The sequence below is a fragment of the Clytia hemisphaerica genome, unplaced genomic scaffold, assembly GCF_902728285.1.
Source record: "Clytia hemisphaerica strain Z4C2 unplaced genomic scaffold, Clytia hemisphaerica genome assembly, whole genome shotgun sequence".
NCBI lineage: Eukaryota > Metazoa > Cnidaria > Hydrozoa > Leptothecata > Clytiidae > Clytia > Clytia hemisphaerica.
Genome location: NW_027104561.1, coordinates 946,788 through 954,244, shown reverse-complemented (window position 1 = coordinate 954,244; position 7,457 = coordinate 946,788). Strand labels below are relative to the sequence as shown.

General features: G+C 36.6%; 1 long non-coding RNA gene across 1 annotated transcript; it reads left to right on the top strand.

Annotated features, from left to right (window-relative positions):
• The first annotated feature begins 4,012 nt into the window (after positions 1 to 4,012).
• On the top strand, positions 4,013 to 6,529 carry LOC136823254 (uncharacterized). Its single transcript, XR_010848997.1, has 2 exons — positions 4,013 to 4,366; positions 5,749 to 6,529. It is a non-coding gene; the product is annotated as an uncharacterized lncRNA (long non-coding RNA).
• The last annotated feature ends 928 nt before the right edge of the window (positions 6,530 to 7,457 follow it).

Genomic DNA, 7,457 nt, shown 5'->3' with positions numbered 1-7,457 from the left:
TATCGTACATGACCCTATCTCTGTCACCCCTTTTTTGGCAACTTGTATCAACTGAATCCCTTTGACAGTTAAATTTACAATTTTGACCTTCTATCTTTCCACCTACTAAAACCTAATAAAAAGCTCACTAAAAAAGAACAACCTTTCAAAAATAGGGGTGACAGAGTTAGGGATCATATACGGCAACCATGAGAATTCTTTAGTACAGTACACAGTGACCTCAAGCAAACCAGCAAACTGTCATAAATGTTTTCTCCTTTAAATCCTTTGACAGTACTGTACTACGCACTAGAAGACAAGAAAAATGAAAATAATTTAAAATCAAGCTTACTTTTTTACTACAACCTCCTTCAATCAACAAGACAGTGGTGATACGTTTTAAGTAGCTCAGCTCATGCCATCTTGAACTCAATAGAATGCTGTAGATGAAAGCAAATTTCGGTTTCATATCATCTGTTGTAAGGCATTTTTTGGATGACATAGCTTCTAGGATCTGGACAAGGAATGGAAAATTTTTTACAAGCTCTTCAAAAATAGATTGTAATTGTGTGGCAGCCATTGAATCATAATCTTTGTTGTAGAGAAATGATCCGTCACCTGAACGCTTACATAAATGGTTGACTTTTTTTTGGATGGATTGTATAATCAAACGCTTGATTTGTGAAAAAATGTTTGTACATGACAGGAAAATTAATGAAGCAATTTTGCAAGGGTCGATTGAATCAAGTTCTATCAGCTTTGCAGCAAAAGCATCTTCACTATCAATATCAATGTTTGTTTTAGCCTCAAACTTAAGTTTTTTATTTGGAACTGGTCGTCTGGAAGGTGACAACACAACATCAGTTACTTTGAGGCACCTCTTAGTTGTTGTTGTTAAATTCATTTCGTCATTCACTCTTTGGCATTTGGTTTTGAACTGAATCACTTTTTCGACACAGGCTTCACAAGCTGTACAAATACAAATCGTGCTTGGCAACTCATCATCACATTTTATGAGGATGCCACAACACTGTTCAATTTTTGAAACAAGATTCTTTTTTGTTCCAACATTTGACAATACTTTCTGATACCTTGTTTTTTCTTCGCCACATAGCCTGCAACAGTTGAGCTTCGATGAATCAACACTTCGAGCATACTTTTTCGTTGGAGTCTTCTCCACCGCCACAGATGCCATGCCATTATAATAATTCAAAATTTGTACATTTAATTTTTACATTCATGAGATGCTGCTTTGACTTGATACACTTCTTATGGACACTGGTAACTGGAAGGCTGAATCACAACTGAACTGAAGATTTGCTCCTTTTATAGCTTCTCAAAGACTAAAAACAACTATTTTTGTTATATACTAAAAAAGGGGATTGAAAAGAACTACATGCAAACATTTCATGTGGCAGTGCTGTGAAGATTTTTACCTGCTATTGACGTCATTTTCCTTGAACCTGGCGACATCATTTCCATCAAACTTGACAAAAATGTTATTATATATGTAAAAAGTCTGGGACAACCAGACAGACAGACGACAACAAGGAACAAACGTGAAACCGCTGTACAGACTGACAGACTAGCGAGATTATGTATCTGGAATTCTCTACGGCTACGGCTAAAGTGGCGAGGGAAATGGCGAGTAAGGCAAGTAATGGCGGGTGAAAGCAAGTTCGATATTTGACGTACGGCATTATGTCGACTTTGCTTATACGGTGTTTTGGTGTTTTTCCCGTACAGAGCAAAGTAGACAACGACATGTCGCCTTTGTTGACGACCCGTACAGGCAGCCCCGCAACCGTAGCCGTAGAATATCTCCGATACATAATCTCGCTAACTGCTTGCCTTGCTTCACCTCATCTAAAACCCGCTCAAAAAAAATGTTCTGATTTCATGCATTTTCAACAAGTCTGTACCAGGGCGTAACAGTCAGCTTCCTATAGGCCATTTCACAGTCGAAATGGATCATGGGTAATCAGGACTGATTGCGCCTCCATTACGGCTTTCTGTTGGCTAGACGCAATAATCTTCCAAAAATTTCAAAACTCTGGACCTAGTACGCTTTGCGACCGTGAAATGGCCTATTTGCCTCTCATCTAGACTAGCAACTATATTTTCCCGCGCGGCCGCTGACTGTTCGCCATGGAATCGAGGTTGGACCATTGAGTTTCAAGCCCGAAGGGCTAGAGGTCAATCTCTAACCTTTCTCAGGCAAGAAAAATTGAAGCCTTAAAATATGCGCCGTATTTTTGATGACGGATTGAATCTAGCAATTCCTTTGTCTTCGAGTGATATATTTTTCGAAATTAAGCGGTAAATTTTAGTTTCAATCTGTCATTTGTGTAAAAACCAGGCGGGTCGCTCAAGGCCGCGCAACTTTGGTAGGATTTGTTGGCTTCAAATCCTACCAAAGAGATTGACCTCTAGCCTTCGGCTTGAAACTCAATGGGTTGGACGGTACTTACATTTAAAACGTGTAAACTTTTGTGATAAATTTGGAGATTTTCTTACACGTGCATTCAAAACGTGGAAAACTTTTGTCGTGAACTTGACATTTTCTTCCACATGCATTCAAAAAATGAAGAAAACTCAAGTGATTTCCTGGCATGACAATTTATTTTATTTTCTGACATTTTTTTGGAAATTTTGATTGTTTCCAGGTATGTGACATTTTTTGCTCTTGCAGCATGCTTTTGGAAATCATAAAATGGCTTCTGTTAGGGGAATTTTTTCCTATCGACATTCTTTCAGATTATGAAATGTTTCCCATATATGAAAATGAGATTTTTTTTTTTGCATCCTGTCGGAAAATATGAAATTGTTTCCCTGTTTTGAAAGATTTTTACTTTTTAGCACGTACATTATTTCAAAAAACTCCAAAAGTTACTTTAAATTTTTACATTTTTTACAATATCTTATATATGAAAATATAATGCAAAATATTTCATCTCATTTTGAAAATATATAAAATTTTCTTTGATTTTCTTACTGTGAAATATTCTCCTTTTTGTCATTCTTCCATTTTAAATATTTGCCCTTTTTGGCTATATAATATTTCTGGAAATCAGCGCTTAAAATAATAATTATATAATCGAGGTCTTTTGATGTGTTCAACAACACTCTACTTGGCGGTGCGACGCCGGATGACCGCTAGTATACAGTAATACTAAAATCCATTTAAAGTCCACCTAACGAAAATTTAAAATTCCAGCCAATTTGATTACTGCATTGTTGTTCTCAGTCGGGTTCAGCTTGGATATATTCCGTGATCCGTAGCTTTGAACCTACAGTCACCTTATGAATAATCCTGTAAATACTGGCAATAACATACATGGAATTTTGAAATTCTTAGGGACTCGTGTTGCTTGATGTTGTCTGAGATTTAAAGCACTTTGAAATCTTTTGAGGACATCAATTATTATTTTAACATTTGTAAAGGAAATATTTATCCGCATCTTTGCAGCTCTTGTTTATTTTATGACGGAATGCGGCTAATAGCTTAGCGTAACACACGAGCACGACTCTCTTGAAAGGCCCAGTATTCTAAAGCTCTGGGCCAAAAAGATTTAATAATGGGAAAAACGAAGATGAAAAATGAAAGAGACGAAAATCGTTACTAAAGGTTTGTCCTTGCCCTTTTAAATATAGATTTCCATGGTCTAACTTTAGTTGCTTTTCACATACTTTCCATAAGAACATTAGCCTCGTATTTCTAGATTGTGCTTTAGATCATATTGTATAGAAAAACATGTTCCTTAGATATCCGAAATACTTAAGAAAACCTCATTCAGTCAATCTTTAAGCATTCAGTTTGTAGAAATTAAGCATGTTTATTGACATTTCATGAACTTTAAACTTGAAAATATCAATAAATTGTGAACAGCTGAGACTGTATCTGTATTTCATGGTAGTTCTTATTAAAAAAGTCGTTCCCTAATTGAGGAAAAAGTGCATTAATCTATTGGCATTCGCATGAGAATATCCACGAGATAATCAACGAGAAAAAACATAATCTTTATATATTTTTGCTCCCGAAGGGAGCCTATGTTGCTTCACGAGGCCGTGCTGGGGATCGAGCTGGCGAAAAATTGTTCAAGAAAAAAAACGGGACGATGTAACCTAGTGACCGCATTTACTTAAAAGATTGCCGTGTGGTGAGCTTTTAAGCTAGCTCGACCGCGCGAACAGATATTTTGCGTTTTTGGCGCTCCAAAGTCATAGCTTGGAATACAACAACACCGCGTGAACAGAAATTTAGCGTCTTTAGCGCTCCAAAGTCATAGCTTGGAATACAACAACAAAAAGCAACGAAGCAACTTGGGACCATTTGGTTTCAGAAAGTAGAAGGTATAATCCCATATACTGTTCTGCAACTTTGATAGTAAGTATAATACTATTTTATCAAAAGTAATGTTTCAGATAGGATGTATGATTGAAAATTATTTTAAAGAATTTCTTTTTGCTTTGTATCCTTGTTGTATAATCAGGCATCAGTTACTTTACTGGTTACTTTTGGGTAATTACTATCAGAATTTGGAAAAAACATAGCATACCACCATTAACGAACCTTCTGTTTATCTCCAGGCGATGTCAATACACCTTTCCCGTAATTCGTAAAACTAATGCGCGCGCATTATTTTGATGCTCTCCACCGTTTGGTCTCTGGAGGTAAACAAACCCGTTTTTGCCTGCGTTCCCTTAGGGAAAGTTGGTTTTTTGAGCTTTTCTTAAGTTCTGTCGAACAAAATCCCCTCAAATTTTAGTATGTTCAATCTATTCATGATATTATACCACCCTGAAAATATTTTGCCAAAAGAAGATCGCTGTCAAAAGTTAGAGGCTCAAATCCCACTTAAGTGGGAAAGCTTTCCCTAACCCCTCGCAGGCAAAAACGCGTTTTTTACCTCCCAAACAATTTTATACACAACGGTGGAGCGCACATTTTCCCGGGCCATTTCTGAGAAATTTGAATTACGGGAAAGGTGTATTGAATTCAATTGATCCAAATTTTTGTAATTGTACTATCAAATTTTATCAAACACAATCAAACTATAGGTGTTTGCGAAGACGACCCTGTCGAACGAAAGAAATATTTCTATCCCCAGACAAACAAATTGCGCTGCCAGATAAGTGAACCACGCGGCTGGATAAGTGAACGTGTTGTCACAAGTTAACGCACGGTCGACTAAGTTCGCATGAAAGCGGGTAGAATAATAGGGATGGTGAAATTGACGCCCATGTGTGATCGCCCAATTGTTAAGTACGCCTCGCAGACCACGCGTTCAGTCCGGGGTTAGTCTCAAAAAGTAATGTTAAAATTCTCGGACACGCAACAAGAAAATCCCTGGAGTTCGGGGAATCGGCAGGGTCGTTCGAACATAATTCAACTTTACCAGAATCTTTTAGTTTCGTGACTGTTCGATTTGGTTGCGGTAATCTAACACCTATTGTTTGATAATGTTAGATTAGATTGGTACCCGTGAAAAAGGGTAATTTGCATCATTTGAGGGAAACTTTACATTGCCTCCAATCTGCAGACCTTTCTTGGTCTGCACTTTGTCTAAGCTAAAATGTAAATTAAATGTTTTTGACTTTTGAATTTTTACAATTTTATTACCAGAAAGCTCTACTATTTGGAGGCGATACCAGTTTCCCTCCAGTGATTACCCTTTTTCACGGTAATCAAACAGTCTGATTGACATCACCTGGATATTTATTACAAATTATCTATTGACAGTTTCTTCTTCTCTATTCCTATTTCAGCTTTATGGTTTTGCCTTCCAGCCTTCCTTCATTCACCATGACAAATACCATATTAACCATTAAAGTAGTTTTACACGTTGGATGTACCGTCAACTGCTTTAAAGCCAGATTGACATTATATGTTTTTACAAGGTCTGAATCGCTGCTTCAAATACGCTGAGTTTGCACAAAGATAGCAGTTGTTCAACCAATCATCAAACTTCATTTTAATATAACATTTTAATGACAAGAGAGTTTTGACTTCAAAATGTTGAACAAGAATTGGAATGAATTGTCTGCGTTTTTAATGGAGCTGTGCAATGTTTGTGCAAAGGGACACCAAAACAGCAACCATTTTAACCGAACCTCCACAGAATCATCTTTTTTGTACTGTCCAAGAAACATGGAAATCTGTTTGTTGTTGAAGAGGATGTGACGATAGAGAGAAAAAGCTGACCAGAAAGCAGTATGTCCCATGTTATCTCAAGTAATCCCATTTTAGAGCAGTTGACGGTACACAAACTTGACATAAACACTCCTTTTGTAGGAGAAATTCCTGAAGGATATTTCATGTTATGTTCCTGTTGTTTGGTTGTATTTTGAATCATTTTGGTTTTGGAATGCTTCTGTACCCACTGTATTCTTTACAAAACAATATTACATTACGATATAGACAACAACTTATATCATTGTCAAACTATAGTCTCGGAAATTATAAATTCATGTTTTGATATGTCTGTTATTTTTATTTTTGTTATTGTTGTTTCAAAGAAAATGCTTTTGAGAAGAAAGTCATTCTAAATATTTCCTGAAGATTATTCCAAGACCCTGCCTATAAAATATGAAAAGCTTTGTAATTCAAGCTTTATAAGGTATCTATTAAAGGGGGCATGTTTAGTGCAAGCTATGGCTGAGAAAAATTGAATACTTTGCAATATCACTGTATTTCTGACAAAAATAAACACGGCGTTTCGCCTTTCTGAATTTCAATCAATCACTGTCAAATGCCTATCATCGGGAGCATCATAGCGAAAGCTACTTGCTAGTTTTAATCATTATTATACGTATTTATTCCTCACTTCTGGAGACTTTTAATTGAACATTGAACAAGCATTACCTGCAATTAATATATATCCAACATCCAAATCTGATTTGTACGATATATAAAAGGATGGAATTAGTTCACATACCACAGGGCTTAATGGACAATAATAGAAAATTTAATCCCATGATATAAAAAGTTAATATGGTTCTATAACGAACCCCTGATATTATAGCATATTTATGCTTATTGGGTCAAGGGATATCGTTTGCCATGCTTAAATTATCTAAAAAGCTTTTATTTTAAGAGATAGTGAGAAAGAAATTGGCTAACTTGAGCCCTCTCGTCTTCAGTATGCCATAAGGTTTTACAAACATACCTTATATTGTAGCGTGACTAGAAGCTAAGATAGACCATTAGTCGGAAAGAAGAGTATAGATACACCCCTGTCTCTGTGACCCAGTGGAGTCCACCCCACTCGTCACCCCAGTGAAAAAAATTCCCAAAAATGCCCCATTTTTCACCCCACTGGATAAATCACTGACCCCACTGGAATCTTGTAGCTGAAAATGACCCCATTGAAAATAAGGAAGAATCCAAATATACCCCACTCAAAATGTTCTGATTTTGACGTACCCCAGTAGAATTTTTACATCAAAAGGTCCACCTCACTAGAATCTCCCCTTCT